The following is a 22,948-nucleotide window of genomic DNA, read 5'->3' on the forward strand; positions in this document are numbered from 1 at the left end:
CCCTGCTTCACTGTCCATACTGGTGGTCTATACAGTGTGGTGTTCCCTGCTTCACTGTCCATACTGGTGGTCTATACAGTGTGTTCCCTGCTTCACTGTCCATACTGGTGGTCTAAACTGTGTGGTGTTCCCTGCTTCACCGTCCATACTGGTGGTCTATACTGTGTGGTGTTCCCTGCTTCACCGTCCATACTGGTGGTCTATACTGTGTGGTGTGTTCCCTGCTTCACCGTCCATACTGGTGGTCTATACTGTGTGGTGTGTTCCCTGCTTCACCGTCCATACTGGTGGTCTATACTGTGTTTTCCCTGCTTCACCGTCCATACTGGTGGTCTATACTGTGTGTTCCCTGCTTCACCGTCCATTCTGGTGGTCTATACTGTGTGTTCCTTGCTTCACCGTCCATACTGGTGGTCTATACTGTGTGGTGTTCCCTGCTTCACCGTTCATACTGGTGTTCTATACTGTGTGTTCCCTGCTTCACTGTCCATACTGGTGGTCTATACTGTGTGGTGTGTTCCCTGCTTCACCGTCCATACTGGTGGTCTATACTGTGTTGTGTTCCCTGCTTCACCGTCCATACTGGTGGTCTATACTGTGTGGTGTTCCCTGCTTCACCGTCCATACTGGTGGTCTATACTGGGTGGTGTTCCCTGCTTCACCGTCCATACTGGTGGTCTATACTGTGTGATGTGTTCCCTGCTTCACCGTCCATACTGGTGGTCTATACTGGGTGGTGTTCCCTGCTTCACCGTCCATACTGGGGGTCTATACTGTGTGGTGTGTTCCCTGCTTCACCGTCCGTACTGGTGGTCTATACTGTGTGGTGTTCCCTGCTTCACCGTCCATTCTGATGGTCTATACTGTGTGGTGTGTTCCCTGCTTTACCGTCCATACTGGTGGTCTATACTGTGTGGTGTTCCCTGCTTCACCGTCCATACTGGTGAACTATACAGTGTGGTGTTCCCTGCTTCACCGTCCATACTGGTGGTCTATACTGTGTGGTGTGTTCCCTGCTTCACCGTCCATACTGGTGGTCAATACTGTGTGGTGTGTTCCCTGCTTCACCGTCCATACTGGTGGTCTATACTGTGGTGTGTTCCCTGCTTCACCGTCCATACTGGTGGTCTATACTGTGTGGTGTGTTCCCTGCTTCACCGTCCATATTGGTGGTCTATACTGTGTGGTGTTCCCTGCTTCACCGTCCATACTGGTGGTCTATACTGTGTGGTGTGTTCCCTGCTTCACCGTCCATACTGGTGGTCTATACTGTGTGGTGTTCCCTGCTTCACCGTCCATACTGGTGGTCTATACTGTGTGGTGTGTTCCCTGCTTCACCGTCCATACTGGTGGTCTATACTGTGTGGTGTTCCCTGCTTCACCGTCCATTCTGGTGGTCTATACTGTGTGGTGTGTTCCCTGCTTCACCGTCCATACTGGTGGTCTATACTGTGTGGTGTTCCCTGCTTCACCGTCCATACTGGTGGTCTATACTGTGTGTTCCCTGCTTCACCGTCCATACTGGTGGTCTATACTGTGTGGTGTTCCCTGCTTCACCGTCCCGTCCATACTGGTGGTCTATACTGTGTGGTGTGTTCCCTGCTTCACCGTCCATACTGGTGGTCTATACTGTGTGTTCCCTGCTTCACCGTCCATACTGGTGGTCTATACTGTGTGGTGTGTTCCCTGCTTCACCGTCCATACTGGTGGTCTATACTGTGGTGTGTTCCCTGCTTCACCGTCCATACTGGTGGTCTATACTGTGTGGTGTGTTCCCTGCTCCACCGTCCATACTGGTGGTCTATACTGTGTGGTGTTCCCTGCTTCACCGTCCATACTGGTGGTCTATACTGTGTGGTGTGTTTCCTGCTTCACCGTCCATACTGGTGGTCTATACTGTGTGGTGTTCCCTGCTTCACCGTCCATACTGGTGGTCTATACTGTGTGGTGTGTTCCCTGCTTCACCGTCCATACTGGTGGTCTATACTGTGTGGTGTTCCCTGCTTCACCGTCCATTCTGGTGGTCTATACTGTGTGGTGTGTTCCCTGCTTCACCGTCCATACTGGTGGTCTATACTGTGTGGTGTTCCCTGCTTCACCGTCCATACTGGTGGTCTATACTGTGTGTTCCCTGCTTCACCGTCCATACTGGTGGTCTATACTGTGTGGTGTTCCCTGCTGCACCGTCCATACTGGTGGTCTATACTGTGTGGTGTGTTCCCTGCTTCACCGTCCATACTGGTGGTCTATACTGTGTGTTCCCTGTTTCACCGTCCATACTGGTGGTCTATACTGTGTGTTCCCTGCTTCACCGTCCATACTGGTGGTCTATACTGTGTGTTCCCTGCTTCACCGTTCATACTGGTGGTCTATACTGTGTGTTCCCTGCTTCACCGTCCTTACTGGTGGTCTATACTGTGTGGTGTTCCCTGCTTCACCGTCCATACTGGTGGTCTATACTGTGTGTTCCCTGCTTCACTGTCCATACTGGTGGTCTATACTGTGTGGTGTGTTCCCTGCTTCACCGTCCATACTGGTGGTCTATACTGTGTTGTGTTCCCTACTTCACCGTCCATACTGTTGGTCTATACTGTGTGGTGTTCCCTGCTTCACCGTCCATACTGGTGGTCTATACTGTGTGGTATGTTCCCTGCTTCACCGTCCATACTGGTGGTTTATACTGTGTGGTGTTCCCTGCTTCACCGTCCATACTGTTGGTCTATACTATGTGGTGTTCCATGCTTCACCGTCCATACTGGTGGTCTATACTGTGTGGTGTTCCCTGCTTCACCGTCCATACTGGTGGTCTATACTGTGTGGTGTGTTCCCTGCTTCACCGTCCATACTGGTGGTCTATACTGTGTGGTGTGTTTCCTGCTTCACCGTCCATACTGGTGGTCTATACTGTGGTGTGTTCCCTGCTTCACCGTCCATACTGGTGGTCTATACTGTGTGGTGTGTTCCCTGTTTCACCGTCCATACTGGTGGTCTATACTGTGTGGTGTTCCCTGCTTCACCGTCCATACTGGTGGTCTATACTATGTGGTGTGTTCCCTGCTTCACCGTCCATACTGGTGGTCTATACTGTGTGGTGTTCCCTGCTTCACCGTCCATACTGGTGGTCTATACTGTGTGGTGTGTTCCCTGCTTCACCGTCCATACTGGTGGTCTATACTGTGTGGTGTTCCCTGCTTCACCGTCCATACTAGTGGTCTATACTGTGTGGTGTGTTCCCTTCTTCACCGTCCATACTGGTGGTCTATACTGTGGGGTGTTCCCTGCTTCACCGTCCATACTGGTGGTCTATACTGTGTGGTGTGTTCCCTGCTTCACCGTCCATACTGGTGGTCTATACTGTGTGTTCCCTGCTTCGCCGTCTATACTGGTGGTCTATACAGTGTGTTCCCTGCTTCACCGTCCATACTGGTGGTCTATACTGTGTGGTGTTCCCTGCTTCACCGTCCATACTGGTGGTCTATACTGTGTGGTGTGTTCCCTGCTTCACCGTCCATACTGGTGGTCTATACTGTGTGGTGTGTTCCCTGCTTCACAGTCCATAGTGGTGGTCTATACTGTGTGGTGTTCCCTGCTTCACCGTCCATACTGGTGGTCTATACTGTGTGGTGTTCCCTGCTTCACCGTCCATACTGGTGGTCTATACTGTGTGGTGTGTTCCCTGCTTCACCGTCCATACTGGTGGTCTATACTGTGTGGTGTTCCCTGCTTCACCGTCCATACTGGTGGTCTATACTGTGTGGTGTGTTCCCTGCTTCACCGTCCATACTGGTGGTCTATACTGTGTGGTGTTCCCTGCTTCACCGTCCATACTAGTGGTCTATACTGTGTGGTGTGTTCCCTGCTTCACCGTCCATACTGGTGGTCTATACTGTGTGGTGTTCCCTGCTTCACCGTCCATACTGGTGGTCTATACTGTGTGGTGTGTTCCCTGCTTCACCGTCCATACTGGTGGTCTATACTGTGTGTTCCCTGCTTCGCCGTCTATACTGGTGGTCTATACTGTGTGTTCCCTGCTTCACCGTCCATACTGGTGGTCTATACTGTGTGGTGTTCCCTGCTTCACCGTCCATACTGGTGGTCTATACTGTGTGATGTGTTCCCTGCTTCACCGTCCATACTGGTGGTCTATACTGTGTGGTGTGTTCCCTGCTTCACCGTCCATAGTGGTGGTCTATACTGTGTGGTGTTCCCTGCTTCACCGTCCATACTGGTGGTCTATACTGTGTGGTGTTCCCTGCTTCACCGTCCATACTGGTGGTCTATACTGTGTGGTGTGTTCAATGCTTCACCTTCCATACTGGTGGTCTATACTGTGTGGTGTGTTCCCTGCTTTACTGTCCATACTGGTGGTCTATACTGTGTGTTGTGTTCCCTGCTTCACCGTCCATACTGGTGGTCTATACTGTGTGGTGTTCCCTGCTTCAATGTCCATACTGGTGGTCTATACTGTGTGGTGTGTTCCCTGCTTCACCGTCCATACTGGTGGTCTATACTGTGTGGTGTTCCCTGCTTCACCGTCCATACTGGTGGTCTATACTGTGTGGTGTTCCCTGCTTCACCGTCCATACTGGTGGTCTATACTGTGTGGTGTTCCCTGCTTCACCGTCCATACTGGTGGTCTATACTGCGTGGTGTGTTCCCTGAATCACCGTCCAAACTGGTGGTCTATACTGTGTGTTCCCTGCTTCACCGTCCATACTGGTACTCACCTAGTTGTACTCACCTAGTTGTGTTTGCGGGGGTTGAGCTCTGGCTCTTTGGTCCCGCCTCTCAACCGTCAATCAACAGGTGTACAGATTCCTGAGCCTATCGGGCTCTGTCATATCTACACTTGAAACTGTGTATGGAGTCAGCCTCCACCACATCACCCCCTAATGCATTCCATTTGTCAACCACTCTGACACTAAAAAAGTTCATCCTAATATCTCAGTGGCTCATTTGGGCACTCAGTTTCCACCTGTGTCCCCTTGTGCGTGTTCCCCTTGTGTTAAATAGACTGTCTTTATCTACCCTATCAATTGTTACGGTGCCCTCTCCTATTTCTTTCGTTTGCCGGCTTAAAGAGTCATATCAGCTCTCCCTACTGATTCTCTGAGGTTCAGGGAGTCTAGTGATATATGTGGCGACCAGTCCGGCTGCCGTTTAATGGAAGGAGGTTATATTATAAGTTGTAAATAAAGGAAAATTGGCGCCCTGTTATAAAATGAAACAGTATCCCCTACGGCAGATATGACCTTTTGGAAGGGAGACAAGCCGATCGCGGATTGGCCGACGTAGGTCGCGGGCGACAAATCAGGGCCCGCCATGACGTCACCGAGTGCCCCGGGCGGCGCCAACGTCAGAGTTGTACTGACCGTGGAAGCGACAGGACGCGCCTCGGTCTGCTCTCAAAGATTGGAGGCTCTGCAAGCCTTGTTCAGTGGATTGAGCTGGCCTTCGCTGCCCCTCACAGTCATTGGAGACCCTGCGCTTCTGGGAAGCCAAAGAGGAACCAAGTTCAGTGAGCAGAGAAGTGCCAAACTTGGAAAACGGTCGGCGACGACGCTGGGCGGCGCCGCTGGCTGGACGTTGAGGTCTGGAAGGTGGGCGAGCAAGCCCTGCTGTGACTGGGGTCATATCCACTGAGAATCTTGGAAGGACGACACAGTGCCTAGGACAAGGAGCGACGCCCTGTGGGAGAGGCGAGTGTGGGGAAAAATAGTGATTAGCTCAGCGCCCATCGATGAACCAGGATTGGGGCAGCTGAATCTCAGGGATTGGAACGGCGACGACGCGAAGGCTTCACGACACCTGAGGACCTGTGGAACGTCCTGGATCGTCGAGGATCGACCCCAGGAAGCGTGGGAACCTCACACCATCGAGGGACAGGCGTCGTGAGCCAGGAGTGTAAGGTAGATCAGTTTTCCCTCCCATTACCCCTTGTATGAGTAGGCTAGTTAGGCCACAATATTTACTCGTGTATGTGGCAGCAAGAATTTATTACTTTAATAGTAGAATAGGCTGCAAAGCAGCTTGTGTCCAGGACTGTCAGAGAGGACAGTGTGTATGGATGGCAGGACAGTGAAGAAGAGGTGCCGACGTGGTGAAGAGGCCCTCCTGTGAGAGTGTGAGACTCCTGTCTTCCTGCCCATTTGAAGGAGTGTTGGAGGTCGTGGAAGAAGAGGCTGACGATCTCCAGACTCATTATCCATATTCCATATTCATGTATTACTTGTGATTGTGTGTGTGTGTTCATGTAATTTGCATCAGTAAATCCACACATTTTATTACTGTGTTTGAGTGTGCCTCCATTTGTGATATTTCTCTATGAGCATACATTTCTGGCTACAAACGATATATGATACACCCACTGAACTGCATTGCTGGGGTGCAGATATAATAACCCAGCTGGCGACCTTGCTAAGAGGAAGATAGAGAAGACAGGCGGGAAAGGAGTTCCTGCAACCTTTTTTTGTCTGGCAGGCAAGACTCAGGGAGGTTATGGTTATAGGTAAGCCTGAGTCTTCCTTCACTCCCCCACGGGTCTAGGCCGGAACTGTTAACAGCAGTTTCCCCGTGGTTGACTGAAGGGCTTCCAGGGTGAATCAGTGGCACCCCTTTGTGGTGGAAGCAAAGACCTGCGGAGGTGGGCATCGTTGGTCCTATCTTGTGTGACCAAGGAGACTCCGGTGAATCCAGGGAGTCGGAGGGGCTGAGTATTTGGGCCCTTTGAGCCCCTAGCAGTTAAGTGTTAGCAGAGCCCCGGACCGCCCACCCCCACGTGACAAGAGAACTGGCGACCTCGCCAGGATTCGAACCCCAGTAGCCAAGAACTGGGAACTTCGCCAGGAAGCGTGGATCAAGCTACAGTGTGGACCAAATTGCAAGACAAGTGTTGCCAGGGTACTAATACAGTGTGGCCAGTGAATTCGGTGGTACTGTTACTCAACCAGCTAAGGGACTGAAACGGTGAAATTAGTGCCTACTAACTTGTCTGTGCTGTCGTGTATGCTCAATGATATAGAGATGGAGGAAGACAAAGTAAAGAAATTTATTGACACAAGGGACGAGGGAATTTTGGAAGAGTGCACCAAGGCCCAGCTCCAACAAGTGGCAAACCACTTTGGGATCAGGTTGAGGACGACTAAGGTAGCGGAGCGAAGGATAGAGATCATGGCACAGCTCACAGCTCGAGAGGAAGCGACGGGAGAGGAGCCATCTCAAGAGGAGCCGTCCCGAGGAGAGCCGTCGCAAGGTGAACCGTCCCGACTAGGGCCACCCCAAGCGCCTACCAGTGTGGAGAGAATTCACAGTGAACATGGGAGCAGTGGAAGGTCCAGCTGTAGTAAGAGGAGCCTGCAACTGGAAATAATGAAGATGCAACTGGAAGCCCAGCTGCGACGAGAGGAAAGAGAAGCGCAAATGCAGCGAGAGGAACGTGCAGCTGAGCTGCAGCGAGAGGAACGTGCAGCTGAGCTGCAGCGAGAGGAACGTGCAGCTGAGCTGCAGCGAGAGGAACGTGCAGCTGAGCTGCAGCGAGGTGAGCGAGAAGCACGGCTGCAGCTGCAGCGAGAAGAAGGAGAGAGACAACTGCGACTGGAGGAGATAAAGGCAAAGAAAGAAGTCGAATTGCGTCGCGTTGAACGTGGTCTGCCCTCACTACCTGCACGGCGGGATGACCTCAAGGTAAGGGAACGTGACTTACCTACGTTCGAACCACAAGAAGCTGAGGCGTTCTTCGAACACTTTGAACGGATAGCGACTCTGAAGGAGTGGCCGGAAGATGATTGGGCTGCTCTGGTCCAGGGCAGGTTGACTGGTGAGGCCCGGGAAGCCTATAACATGCTGGACCTAGAGGAGTGTACTAGTTATGACGCGATTAAGAATGCGGTTCTCCACTCATTCCGGCTGACTCCGGAGATGTACCGGAAGCGGTTCAGAGAGTGTACAAGAGCGTCGGGAAAGACTTACGCCGAGACCGCCAGGGATATGGAACGGAAATTCCTACGATGGTTGAAGGCGGAGGAAGCGGAGTCGGTGGATGATATCAAACGACTGATAGTGATGGAGAAGTTCATGTCGGTGCTCCATCCAGAGTTGCGAGTAAGGGTGAGAGAAGCAGGTATTAAGGACCTGAAGGCTGCAGCGGATCGAGCTGACATGCTGGAGGAGGCACTACATATCAGGAGGGAGGGGCCGCCCAGACACTCGCCTTACCCCAGGTCGGGAGGGAACTTTAGGAGTTCAGGAGGAGCGAGGACGAGTGGGGACTCTCCCAAGAGTAGTGTGCCCGATGAAGTAACGTGGTTCAAGAGCTCAAGAGACGCGGGGAGGAAGCCCCAAGCTGTGAGCAGTGGACCTAACTCGGGAGCAAATGCTGCAGTCCCGGACACGACGACAGGGAGTCCAAGGAGGACCCAGGGGACGTCTGCAAGTGGTACCGCCAGAGTGACTGGCGAGTGGCCGCCCAGGAGAGGCAGCCGATGCTACAACTGTGGCGTGAGAGGACATTATGCCCGCGAGTGTGAGGAGCACCAAAGGAATGTAGGATTAATGTTGGAAGAGGAGAGAGTGTTTGTTCACACCCCATATTATAGTGGACCCAACGTGAATGGTTGGGAAATGAAGTTGGGTGAACATCCCTTCGTTTTCGAGGCCAACGTGAAGTTTGGAAAGTCAGACCCAGTGGAGGTTGCCGTGCTTCGAGATACGGGTGCTGACATAAGTATGGTGACCAGGAGTATTCTCCCCAAGGAATTTAATGATTCACCTGTGGGAGTGGTGAGGATACGCAGTGTGGGGGAGGAATACAGGTTGCCACTTCACGAAGTACAGCTGATTGCCGACTACGGAGTCGAGAAAGCTATAGTAGCTGTAGCCCCTAAGTTACCCCTAGAGCATGTACAGATGGTGCTGGGTAATGACCTCGGAGGAGGCAGGATACAACCCGATTGGGCCAGGAGTGCCTATGTTGCAAGCAGCGGTACAACCCTGCCAGGTGAGGTATCGGTCGTTCCAGATGGTGGTGAGGAAGCCGACTTCGCCAGGGAAAACGTCGCCAGAGACGACGACAACGAGGGCGAGAGTGCAGAGAGGTCGTCGGAGGTTGTGGAAAACCCCGACGGGGACCTCCGACTAAGCCTGATGATGCGTGTGGAGGAGTGGCGAGGAGCAGCTGTACAAACGCCTGGGGCGGTGAGGAGGCTGCAGACCGCACTCCCTCCATACAGAAACGTGAATAGAGTAAGCTCAGTGGATGAGCGAACGGCGGTGAGGGGCAGAGTGGAGGAACCACGACGCAGTGCACCCTATGCCGGCCAGATGAATAGTGGTAGGTGCAAGATGAACCACCGTGGCGAAGTGAGCGACAGGGAGGTGGATGAGCCCAACCACGAACCGAAGAAGACGTCTGCAGGGAAGAGAATCTCCTGGAGGAGTGAAGATGTTCGTCGGGAACGAAGGAGCGAGTGGTATAGGAAAGGCAATACGAAGAAAGCAGGGAATAGGTACACCCAGGGTAGGCGCCAGCCTAACCAGAGGGGCATTGGGCCATCGCAAAGGCCTAGTGTGGAAGAGAGGAAGCTGCTGGATGGAGTACAGGTTACAAGTGCCACTGTGAGGAGACAACGCACCTACGGGAGAAGAGGAACCGAGAAGAGAGAAGGTTGGCGAAGAGGAGATCATGAGAGGAAACATGGAGTACCTGTAGGACGCAGTGGAAATGCAAGACTATCTCGGAGTGCACGACGCGGTGGAGGCGCTGCATGCACTGAATCTTACAGTGGTAACGAGCCGTGGGAGTACACTCGTAGCCACGGAGAGAGGATTTCTTGTAGGTGTTCAGGGAACACCCGTCACACCCGGTACTATGCGAGGTGGAGATACAATGAGGCAAGTGACTGGCAAAGTGGTATGAGCCACGTCACCAACTGGAGGAGTGACACTTCAGGAACGGAGGGAGCAAGAGTATAGGTTGCCCTCTTGAGTGCTGCTCTTCCGATATGACTCTTATTTTAAGGGGAGGGGTATGTTACGGTGCCCTCTCCTATTTCTTTCGTTTGCCGGCTTAAAGAGTCATATCAGCTCTCCCTACTGATTCTCTGAGGTTCAGGGAGTCTAGTGATATATGTGGCGACCAGTCCGGCTGCCGTTTAATGGAAGGAGGTTATATTATAAGTTGTAAATAAAGGAAAATTGGCGCCCTGTTATAAAATGAAACAGTATCCCCTACGGCAGATATGACCTTTTGGAAGGGAGACAAGCCGATCGCGGATTGGCCGACGTAGGTCGCGGGCGACAAATCAGGGCCCGCCATGACGTCACCGAGTGCCCCGGGCGGCGCCAACGTCAGAGTTGTACTGACCGTGGAAGCGACAGGACGCGCCTCGGTCTGCTCTCAAAGATTGGAGGCTCTGCAAGCCTTGTTCAGTGGATTGAGCTGGCCTTCGCTGCCCCTCACAGTCATTGGAGACCCTGCGCTTCTGGGAAGCCAAAGAGGAACCAAGTTCAGTGAGCAGAGAAGTGCCAAACTTGGAAAACGGTCGGCGACGACGCTGGGCGGCGCCGCTGGCTGGACGTTGAGGTCTGGAAGGTGGGCGAGCAAGCCCTGCTGTGACTGGGGTCATATCCACTGAGAATCTTGGAAGGACGACACAGTGCCTAGGACAAGGAGCGACGCCCTGTGGGAGAGGCGAGTGTGGGGAAAAATAGTGATTAGCTCAGCGCCCATCGATGAACCAGGATTGGGGCAGCTGAATCTCAGGGATTGGAACGGCGACGACGCGAAGGCTTCACGACACCTGAGGACCTGTGGAACGTCCTGGATCGTCGAGGATCGACCCCAGGAAGCGTGGGAACCTCACACCATCGAGGGACAGGCGTCGTGAGCCAGGAGTGTAAGGTAGATCAGTTTTCCCTCCCATTACCCCTTGTATGAGTAGGCTAGTTAGGCCACAATATTTACTCGTGTATGTGGCAGCAAGAATTTATTACTTTAATAGTAGAATAGGCTGCAAAGCAGCTTGTGTCCAGGACTGTCAGAGAGGACAGTGTGTATGGATGGCAGGACAGTGAAGAAGAGGTGCCGACGTGGTGAAGAGGCCCTCCTGTGAGAGTGTGAGACTCCTGTCTTCCTGCCCATTTGAAGGAGTGTTGGAGGTCGTGGAAGAAGAGGCTGACGATCTCCAGACTCATTATCCATATTCCATATTCATGTATTACTTGTGATTGTGTGTGTGTGTTCATGTAATTTGCATCAGTAAATCCACACATTTTATTACTGTGTTTGAGTGTGCCTCCATTTGTGATATTTCTGTATGAGCATACATTTCTGGCTACAAACGATATATGATACACCCACTGAACTGCATTGCTGGGGTGCAGATATAATAACCCAGCTGGCGACCTTGCTAAGAGGAAGATAGAGAAGACAGGCGGGAAAGGAGTTCCTGCAACCTTTTTTTGTCTGGCAGGCAAGACTCAGGGAGGTTATGGTTATAGGTAAGCCTGAGTCTTCCTTCACTCCCCCACGGGTCTAGGCCGGAACTGTTAACAGCAGTTTCCCCGTGGTTGACTGAAGGGCTTCCAGGGTGAATCAGTGGCACCCCTTTGTGGTGGAAGCAAAGACCTGCGGAGGTGGGCATCGTTGGTCCTATCTTGTGTGACCAAGGAGACTCCGGTGAATCCAGGGAGTCGGAGGGGCTGAGTATTTGGGCCCTTTGAGCCCCTAGCAGTTAAGTGTTAGCAGAGCCCCGGACCGCCCACCCCCACGTGACACAATCCCCTCTAGAATCTTGAATGTAGTGATCTTGTCCCCCCTAACTCTTCTGTCTTCCAGCGAAGTGAGGTTTAATTCCCGTAGTCTCTCCTCGTAGCTCATACCTCTCAGCTCGGGTACTAGTCTGGTAGCAAACCTTTGAACCTTTTCCTGTTTAGTCTTATCCTTGACTAGATATGGTGGTCTATACTGTGTGTTCCCTGCTTCACCGTCCATACTGGTGGTCTATACTGTGTATTCACTGCTTCACCGTCCATACTGGTGGTCTATACTGTGTGTTCCCTGCTTCACCGTCCATACTGGTGGTGTATACTGTGTGTTCCCTGCTTCACCGTCCATACTGGTGGTCAATACTGTGTGGTGTGTTCCATGCTTCACCGTCCATACTGGTGGTCTATACTGTGTGGTGTTCCTTGCTCCACTGTCCATACTGGTGGTCTATACTGTGTGGTGTGTTCCCTGCTTCACCGTCCATACTGGTGGTCTATACTGTGTGGTGTTCCCTGCTTCACCGTCCATACTGGTGGTCTATACTGTGTGGTGTTCCCTGCTTCACCGTCCATACTGGTGGTCTATACTGTGTGGTGTTCCCTGCTTCACCGTCCATACTGGTGGTCTATACTGTGTGGTGTTCCCTGCTTCACCGTCCATACTGGTGGTCTATACTGTGTGGTGTGTTCCATGCTTCACCGTCCATACTGGTGGTCTGTACTGTGTGGTGTGTTCCCTGCTTCACCGTCCATACTGGTGGTCTATACAGTGTGGTGTTCCCTGCTTCACCGTCCATACTGGTGGTCTATACTGTGTGGTGTGTTCCCTGCTTCACCGTCCATACTGGTGGTCTATACTGTGTGGTGTGTTCCCTGCTTCACCGTCCATACTGGTGGTCTATACTGTGGTGCGTTCCCTGCTTCACCGTCCATACTGGTGGTCTATACTGTGTGGTGTGTTCCCTGCTTCACCGTCCATACTGGTGGTCTATACTGTGTGGTGTTCCCTGCTTCACCGTCCATACTGGTGGTCTATACTGTGTGGTGTGTTCCCTGCTTCACCGTCCATACTGGTGGTCTATACTGTGTGGTGTTCCCAGCTTCACCGTCCATACTGGTGGTCTATACTGTGTGGTGTGTTCCCTGCTTCACCGTCCATACTGGTGGTCTATACTGTGTGGTGTTCCCTGCTTCACCGTCCATTCTGGTGGTCTATAATGTGTGGTGTTCCCTGCTTCACCGTCCATAATGGTGGTCTATACTGTGTGTTCCCTGCTTCACCGTCCATACTGGTGGTCTATACTGTGTGGTGTTCCCTGCTTCACCGTCCATACTGGTGGTCTATACTGTGTGGTGTGTTCCCTGCTTCACCGTCCATACTGGTGGGCTATACTGTGTGTTCCCTGCTTCACCGTCCATACTGGTGGTCTATACTGTGTGTTCCCTGCTTCACCGTCCATACTGGTGGTCTATACTGTGTGTTCCCTGCTTCACCGTCCATACTGGTGGTCTATACTGAGTGTTCCCTGCTTCACCGTCCTTACTGGTGGTCTATACTGTGTGGTGTTCCCTGCTTCACCTTCCATACTGGTGGTCTATACTGTGTGTTCCCTGCTTCACTGTCCATCTGGTGGTCTATACTGTGTGGTGTGTTCCCTGCTTCACCGTCCATACTGGTGGTCTATACTGTGTTGTGTTCCCTGCTTTACTGTCCATACTGGTGGTCTATACTGTGTGGTGTTCCCTGCTTCACCGTCCATACTGGTGGTCTATACTGTGTGGTGTTCCCTGCTTCACCGTCCATACTGGTGGTCTATACTGTGTGTTCCCTGCTTCACCGTCCATACTGGTGGTCTATACTGTGTGGTGTTCCCTGCTTCACCGTCCCGTCCATACTGGTGGTCTATACTGTGTGGTGTGTTCCCTGCTTCACCGTCCATACTGGTGGTCTATACTGTGTGTTCCCTGCTTCACCGTCCATACTGGTGGTCTATACTGTGTGGTGTGTTCCCTGCTTCACCGTCCATACTGGTGGTCTATACTGTGGTGTGTTCCCTGCTTCACCGTCCATACTGGTGGTCTATACTGTGTGGTGTGTTCCCTGCTTCACCGTCCATACTGGTGGTCTATACTGTGTGGTGTTCCCTGCTTCACCGTCCATACTGGTGGTCTATACTGTGTGGTGTGTTCCCTGCTTCACCGTCCATACTGGTGGTCTATACTGTGTGGTGTTCCCTGCTTCACCGTCCATACTGGTGGTCTATACTGTGTGGTGTGTTCCCTGCTTCACCGTCCATACTGGTGGTCTATACTGTGTGGTGTTCCCTGCTTCACCGTCCATTCTGGTGGTCTATACTGTGTGGTGTGTTCCCTGCTTCACCGTCCATACTGGTGGTCTATACTGTGTGGTGTTCCCTGCTTCACCGTCCATACTGGTGGTCTATACTGTGTGTTCCCTGCTTCACCGTCCATACTGGTGGTCTATACTGTGTGGTGTGTTCCCTGCTTCACCGTCCATACTGGTGGTCTATACTGTGGTGTGTTCCCTGCTTCACCGTCCATACTGGTGGTCTATACTGTGTGGTGTGTTCCCTGCTTCACCGTCCATACTGGTGGTCTATACTGTGTGGTGTTCCCTGCTACACCGTCCATACTGGTGGTCTATACTGTGTGGTGTGTTCCCTGCTTCACCGTCCATACTGGTGGTCTATACTGTGTGGTGTTCCCTGCTTCACCGTCCATACTGGTGGTCTATACTGTGTGGTGTGTTCCCTGCTTCACCGTCCATACTGGTGGTCTATACTGTGTGGTGTTCCCTGCTTCACCGTCCATTCTGGTGGTCTATACTGTGTGGTGTGTTCCCTGCTTCACCGTCCATACTGGTGGTCTATACTGTGTGGTGTTCCCTGCTTCACCGTCCATACTGGTGGTCTATACTGTGTGTTCCCTGCTTCACCGTCCATACTGGTGGTCTATACTGTGTGGTGTGTTCCCTGCTTCACCGACCATACTGGTGGTCTATACTGTGTGTTCCCTGTTTCACCGTCCATACTGGTGGTCTATACTGTGTGTTCCCTGCTTCACCGTCCATACTGGTGGTCTATACTGTGTGTTCCCTGCTTCACCGTCCATACTGGTGGTCTATACTGTGTGTTCCCTGCTTCACCGTCCTTACTGGTGGTCTATACTGTGTGGTGTTCCCTGCTTCACCGTCCATACTGGTGGTCTATACTGTGTGTTCCCTGCTTCACTGTCCATACTGGTGGTCTATACTGTGTGGTGTGTTCCCTGCTTCACCGTCCATACTGGTGGTCTATACTGTGTTGTGTTCCCTGCTTCACCGTCCATACTGGTGGTCTATACTGTGTGGTGTTCCCTGCTTCACCGTCCATACTGGTGGTCTATACTGTGTGGTATGTTCCCTGCTTCACCGTCCATACTGGTGGTTTATACTGTGTGGTGTTCCCTGCTTCACCGTCCATACTGTTGGTCTATACTATGTGGTGTTCCCTGCTTCACCGTCCATACTGGTGGTCTATACTGTGTGGTGTTCCCTGCTTCACCGTCCATACTGGTGGTCTATACTGTGTGGTGTGTTCCCTGCTTCACCGTCCATACTGGTGGTCTATACTGTGTGGTGTGTTCCCTGCTTCACCGTCCATACTGGTGGTCTAGACTGTGTGTTCCCTGCTTCACCGTCCATACTGGTGGTCTATACTGTGTGGTGTTCCCTGCTTCACCGTCCATTCTGGTGGTCTATACTGTGTGGTGTGTTCCCTGCTTCACCGTCCATACTGGTGGTCTATACTGTGTGGTGTTCCCTGCTTCACCGTCCATACTGGTGGTCTATACTGTGTGTTCCCTGCTTCACCGTCCATACTGGTGGTCTATACTGTGTGGTGTGTTCCCTGCTTCACCGTCCATACTGGTGGTCTATAATGTGGTGTGTTCCCTGCTTCACCGTCCATACTGGTGGTCTATACTGTGTGGTGTGTTCCCTGCTTCACCGTCCATACTGGTGGTCTATACTGTGTGGTGTTCCCTGCTTCACCGTCCATACTGGTGGTCTATACTGTGTGGTGTGTTCCCTGCTTCACCGTCCATACTGGTGGTCTATACTGTGTGGTGTTCCCTGCTTCACCGTCCATACTGGTGGTCTATACTGTGTGGTGTGTTCCCTGCTTCACCGTCCATACTGGTGGTCTATACTGTGTGGTGTTCCCTGCTTCACCGTCCATTCTGGTGGTCTATACTGTGTGGTGTGTTCCCTGCTTCACCGTCCATACTGGTGGTCTATACTGTGTGGTGTTCCCTGCTTCACCGTCCATACTGGTGGTCTATACTGTGTGTTCCCTGCTTCACCGTCCATACTGGTGGTCTATACTGTGTGGTGTTCCCTGCTTCACCGTCCATACTGGTGGTCTATACTGTGTGGTGTGTTCCCTGCTTCACCGACCATACTGGTGGTCTATACTGTGTGTTCCCTGTTTCACCGTCCATACTGGTGGTCTATACTGTGTGTTCCCTGCTTCACCGTCCATACTGGTGGTCTATACTGTGTGTTCCCTGCTTCACCGTCCATACTGGTGGTCTATACTGTGTGTTCCCTGCTTCACCGTCCTTACTGGTGGTCTATACTGTGTGGTGTTCCCTGCTTCACCGTCCATACTGGTGGTCTATACTGTGTGTTCCCTGCTTCACTGTCCATACTGGTGGTCTATACTGTGTGGTGTGTTCCCTGCTTCACCGTCCATACTGGTGGTCTATACTGTGTTGTGTTCCCTGCTTCACCGTCCATACTGGTGGTCTATACTGTGCGGTGTTCCCTGCTTCACCGTCCATACTGGTGGTCTATACTGTGTGGTATGTTCCCTGCTTCACTGTCCATACTGGTGGTTTATACTGTGTGGTGTTCCCTGCTTCACCGTCCATACTGTTGGTCTATACTATGTGGTGTTCCCTGCTTCACCGTCCATACTGGTGGTCTATACTGTGGGGTGTTCCCTGCTTCACCGTCCATACTGGTGGTCTATACTGTGTGGTGTGTTCCCTGCTTCACCGTCCATACTGGTGGTCTATACTGTGTGGTGTGTTCCCTGCTTCACCGTCCATACTGGTGGTCTAGACTGTGTGTTCCCTGCTTCACCGTCCATACTGGTGGTCTATACTGTGTGATGTGTTCCCTGCTTCACCGTCCATACTGGTATTCTATACTGTGTGGTGTTCCCTGCTTCACCGTCCATACAGGGGGTCTATACTGTGTGGTGTGTTCCCTGCTTCACCGTCCATACTGGTGGTCTATACTGTGTGGTGTGTTTCCTGCTTCACCGTCCATACTGGTGGTCTATACTGTGGTGTGTTCCCTGCTTCACCGTCCATACTGGTGGTCTATACTGTGTGGTGTGTTCCCTGTTTCACCGTCCATACTGGTGGTCTATACTGTGTGGTGTTCCCTGCTTCACCGTCCATACTGGTGGTCTATACTGTGTGGTGTGTACCCTGCTTCACCGTCCATACTGGTGGTCTATACTGTGTGGTGTTCCCTGCTTCACCGTCCATACTGGTGGTCTATACTGTGTGGTGTGTTCCCTGCTTCACCGTCCATACTGGTGGTCTATTCTGTGTGGTGTTCCCTGCTTCACCGTCCATACTAGTGGTCTATACTGTGTGGTGTGTTCCCTGCTTCACCGTCCATACTGGTGGTCTATACTGTGTGGTGTTCCCTGCTTCACCATCCATACTGGTGGTCTATACTGTGTGGTGTGTTCCCTGCTTCACCGTCCATACTGGTGGTCTATACTGTGTGTTCCCTGCTTCGCCGTCTATACTGGTGGTCTATACTGTGTGTTCCCTGCTTCACCGTCCATACTGGTGGTCTATACTGTGTGGTGTTCCCTGCTTCACCGTCCATACTGGTGGTCTATACTGTGTGGTGTGTTCCCTGCTTCACCGTCCATACTGGAGGTCTATACTGTGTGGTGTGTTCCCTGCTTCACCGTCCATAGTGGTGGTCTATACTGTGTGGTGTTCCCTGCTTCACCGTCCATACTGGTGGTCTATACTGTGTGGTGTTCCCTGCTTCACCGTCCATACTGGTGGTCTATACTGTGTGGTGTGTTCAATGCTTCACCGTCCATACTGGTGGTCTATACTGTGTGGTGTGTTCCCTGCTTTACTGTCCATACTGGTGGTCTATACTGTGTGTTGTGTTCCCTGCTTCACCGTCCATACTGGTGGTCTATACTGTGTGGTGTTCCCTGCTTCACTGTCCATACTGGTGGTCTATACTGTGTGGTGTGTTCCCTGCTTCACCGTCCATACTGGTGGTCTATACTGTGTGGTGTTCCCTGCTTCACCGTCCATACTGGTGGTCTATACTGTGTGGTGTTCCCTGCTTCACCGTCCATACTGGTGGTCTATACTGTGTGGTGTTCCCTGCTTCACCGTCCATACTGGTGGTCTATACTGTGTGGTGTGTTCCCTGAATCACCGTCCATACTGGTGGTCTATACTGTGTGTTCCCTGCTTCACCGTCCATACTGGTACTCACCTAGTTGTACTCACCTAGTTGTGTTTGCGGGGGTTGAGCTCTGGCTCTTTGGTCCCGCCTCTCAACCGTCAATCAACAGGTGTACAGATTCCTGAGCCTATCGGGCTCTGTCATATCTACACTTGAAACTGTGTATGGAGTCAGCCTCCACCACATCACCCCCTAATGCATTCCATTTGTCAACCACTCTGACACTAAAAAAGTTCATCCTAATATCTCAGTGGCTCATTTGGGCACTCAGTTTCCACCTGTGTCCCCTTGTGCGTGTTCCCCTTGTGTTAAATAGACTGTCTTTATCTACCCTATCAATCCCCTCTAGAATCTTGAATGTAGTGATCATGTCCCCCCTAACTCTTCTGTCTTCCAGCGAAGTGAGGTTTAATTCCCGTAGTCTCTCCTCGTAGCTCATACCTCTCAGCTCGGGTACTAGTCTGGTGGCAAACCTTTGAACCTTTTCCAGTTTAGTCTTATCCTTGACTAGATATGGTGGTCTATACTGTGTGTTCCCTGCTTCACCGTCCATACTGGTGGTCTATACTGTGTGTTCACTGCTTCACCGTCCATACTGGTGGTCTATACTGTGTGTTCCCTGCTTCACCGTCCATACTGGTGGTGTATACTGTGTGTTCCCTGCTTCACCGTCCATACTGGTGGTCAATACTGTGTGGTGTGTTCCATGCTTCACCGTCCATACTGGTGGTCTATACTGTGTGGTGTTCCTTGCTCCACTGTCCATACTGGTGGTCTATACTGTGTGGTGTGTTCCCTGCTTCACCGTCCATACTGGTGGTCTATACTGTGTGGTGTTCCCTGCTTCACCGTCCATACTGGTGGTCTATACTGTGTGGTGTTCCCTGCTTCACCGTCCATACTGGTGGTCTATACTGTGTGGTGTTCCCTGCTTCACCGTCCATACTGGTGGTCTATACTGTGTGGTGTTCCCTGCTTCACCGTCCATACTGGTGGTCTATACTGTGTGGTGTGTTCCCTGCTTCACCGTCCATACTGGTGGTCTGTACTGTGTGGTGTGTTCCCTGCTTCACCGTCCATACTGGTGGTCTATACAGTGTGGTGTTCCCTGCTTCACCGTCCATACTGGTGGTCTATACTGTGTGGTGTGTTCCCTGCTTCACCGTCCATACTGGTGGTCTATACTGTGTGGTGTGTTCCCTGCTTCACCGTCCATACTGGTGGTCTATACTGTGGTGTGTTCCCTGCTTCACCGTCCATACTGGTGGTCTATACTGTGGTGTGTTCCCTGCTTCACCGTCCATACTGGTGGTCTATACTGTGTGGTGTGTTCCCTGCTTCACCGTCCATACTGGTGGTCTATACTGTGGTGTGTTCCCTGCTTCACCGTCCATACTGGTGGTCTATACTGTGTGGTGTGTTCCCTGCTTCACCGTCCATACTGGTGGTCTATACTGTGTGTTCCCTGCTTCACCGTCCATACTGGTGGTCTATACTGTGTGTTCCCTGCTTCACCGTCCATACTGGTGGTCTATACTGTGTGTTCCCTGCTTCACCGTCCTTACTGGTGGTCTATACTGTGTGGTGTTCCCTGCTTCACCTTCCATACTGGTGGTCTATACTGTGTGTTCCCTGCTTCACTGTCCATCTGGTGGTCTATACTGTGTGGTGTGTTCCCTGCTTCACCGTCCATACTGGTGGTCTATACTGTGTTGTGTTCCCTGCTTCACCGTCCATACTGGTGGTCTATACTGTGTGGTGTTCCCTGCTTCACCGTCCATACTGGTGGTCTATACTGTGTGGTGTTCCCTGCTTCACCGTCCATACTGGTGGTCTATACTGTGTGTTCCCTGCTTCACCGTCCATACTGGTGGTCTATACTGTGTGGTGTTCCCTGCTTCACCGTCCCGTCCATACTGGTGGTCTATACTGTGTGGTGTGTTCCCTGCTTCACCGTCCATACTGGTGGTCTATACTGTGTGTTCCCTGCTTCACCGTCCATACTGGTGGTCTATACTGTGTGGTGTGTTCCCTGCTTCACCGTCCATACTGGTGGTCTATACTGTGGTGTGTTCCCTGCTTCACCGTCCATACTGGTGGTCTATACTGTGTGGTGTGTTCCCTGCTTCACCGTCCATACTGGTGGTCTATACTGTGTGGTGTTCCCTGCTTCACCGTCCATACTGGTGGTCTATACTGTGCGGTGTGTTCCCTGCTTCACCGTCCATACTGGTGGTCTATACTGTGTGGTGTTCCCTGCTTCACCGTCCATTCTGGTGGTCTATACTGTGTGGTGTGTTCCCTGCTTCACCGTCCATACTGGTGGTCTATACTGTGTGGTGTTCCCTGCTTCACCGTCCATACTGGTGGTCTATACTGTGTGTTCCCTGCTTCACCGTCCATACTGGTGGTCTATACTGTGTGGTGTGTTCCCTGCTTCACCGTCCATACTGGTGGTCTATACTGTGGTGTGTTCCCTGCTTCACCGTCCATACTGGTGGTCTATACTGTGTGGTGTGTTCCCTGCTTCACCGTCCATACTGGTGGTCTATACTGTGTGGTGTTCCCTGCTTCACCGTCCATACTGGTGGTCTATACTGTGTGGTGTGTTCCCTGCTTCACCGTCCATACTGGTGGTCTATACTGTGTGGTGTTCCCTGCTTCACCGTCCATACTGGTGGTCTATACTGTGTGGTGTGTTCCCTGCTTCACCGTCCATACTGGTGGTCTATACTGTGTGGTGTTCCCTGCTTTACCGTCCATTCTGGTGGTCTATACTGTGTGGTGTGTTCCCTGCTTCACCGTCCATACTGGTGGTCTATACTGTGTGGTGTTCCCTGCTTCACCGTCCATACTGGTGGTCTATACTGTGTGTTCCCTGCTTCACCGTCCATACTGGTGGTCTATACTGTGTGGTGTTCCCTGCTTCACCGTCCATACTGGTGGTCTATACTGTGTGGTGTGTTCCCTGCTTCACCGTCCATACTGGTGGTCTATACTGTGTGTTCCCTGTTTCACCGTCCATACTGGTGGTCTATACTGTGTGTTCCCTGCTTCACCGTCCATACTGGTGGTCTATACTGTGTGTTCCCTGCTTCACCGTCCATACTGGTGGTCTATACTGTGTGTTCCCTGCTTCACCGTCCTTACTGGTGGTCTATACTGTGTGGTGTTCCCTGCTTCACCGTCCATACTGGTGGTCTATACTGTGTGTTCCCTGCTTCACCGTCCTTACTGGTGGTCTATACTGTGTGGTGTTCCCTGCTTCACCTTCCATACTGGTGGTCTATACTGTGTGTTCCCTGCTTCACTGTCCATCTGGTGGTCTATACTGTGTGGTGTGTTCCCTGCTTCACCGTCCATACTGGTGGTCTATACTGTGTTGTGTTCCCTGCTTCACCGTCCATACTGGTGGTCTATACTGTGTGGTGTTCCCTGCTTCACCGTCCATACTGGTGGTCTATACTGTGTTGTGTTCCCTGCTTCACCGTCCTTACTGGTGGTCTATACTGTGTGGTGTTCCCTGCTTCACCGTCCATACTGGTGGTCTATACTGTGTGGTGTTCCCTGCTTCACCGTCCATACTGGTGGTCTATACTGTGTGTTCCCTGCTTCACCGTCCATACTGGTGGTCTATACTGTGTGGTGTTCCCTGCTTCACCGTCCCGTCCATACTGGTGGTCTATACTGTGTGGTGTGTTCCCTGCTTCACCGTCCATACTGGTGGTCTATACTGTGTGTTCCCTGCTTCACCGTCCATACTGGTGGTCTATACTGTGTGGTGTGTTCCCTGCTTCACCGTCCATACTGGTGGTCTATACTGTGGTGTGTTCCCTGCTTCACCGTCCATACTGGTGGTCTATACTGTGTGGTGTGTTCCCTGCTTCACCGTCCATACTGGTGGTCTATACTGTGTGGTGTTCCCTGCTTCACCGTCCATACTGGTGGTCTATACTGTGTGGTGTGTTCCCTGCATCACCGTCCATACTGGTGGTCTATACTGTGTGGTGTTCCCTGCTTCACCGTCCATACTGGTGGTCTATACTGTGTGGTGTGTTCCCTGCTTCACCGTCCATACTGGTGGTCTATACTGTGTGGTGTTCCTTGCTCCACTGTCCATACTGGTGGTCTATACTGTGTGGTGTGTTCCCTGCTTCACCGTCCATACTGGTGGTCTATACTGTGTGGTGTTCCCTGCTTCACCGTCCATACTGGTGGTCTATACTGTGTGGTGTTCCCTGCTTCACCGTCCATACTGGTGGTCTATACTGTGTGGTGTTCCCTGCTTCACCGTCCATACTGGTGGTCTATACTGTGTGGTGTTCCCTGCTTCACCGTCCATACTGGTGGTCTATACTGTGTGGTGTGTTCCCTGCTTCACCGTCCATACTGGTGGTCTGTACTGTGTGGTGTGTTCCCTGCTTCACCGTACATACTGGTGGTCTATACAGTGTGGTGTTCCCTGCTTCACCGTCCATACTGGTGGTCTATACTGTGTGGTGTGTTCCCTGCTTCACCGTCCATACTGGTGGTCTATACTGTGTGGTGTGTTCCCTGCTTCACCGTCCATACTGGTGGTCTATACTGTGGTGTGTTCCCTGCTTCACCGTCCATACTGGTGGTCTATACTGTGTGGTGTGTTCCCTGCTTCACCGTCCATACTGG

Source organism: Procambarus clarkii, chromosome 57, assembly GCF_040958095.1.
Source record: "Procambarus clarkii isolate CNS0578487 chromosome 57, FALCON_Pclarkii_2.0, whole genome shotgun sequence".
NCBI classification, from domain to species: Eukaryota; Metazoa; Arthropoda; class Malacostraca; order Decapoda; family Cambaridae; genus Procambarus; species Procambarus clarkii.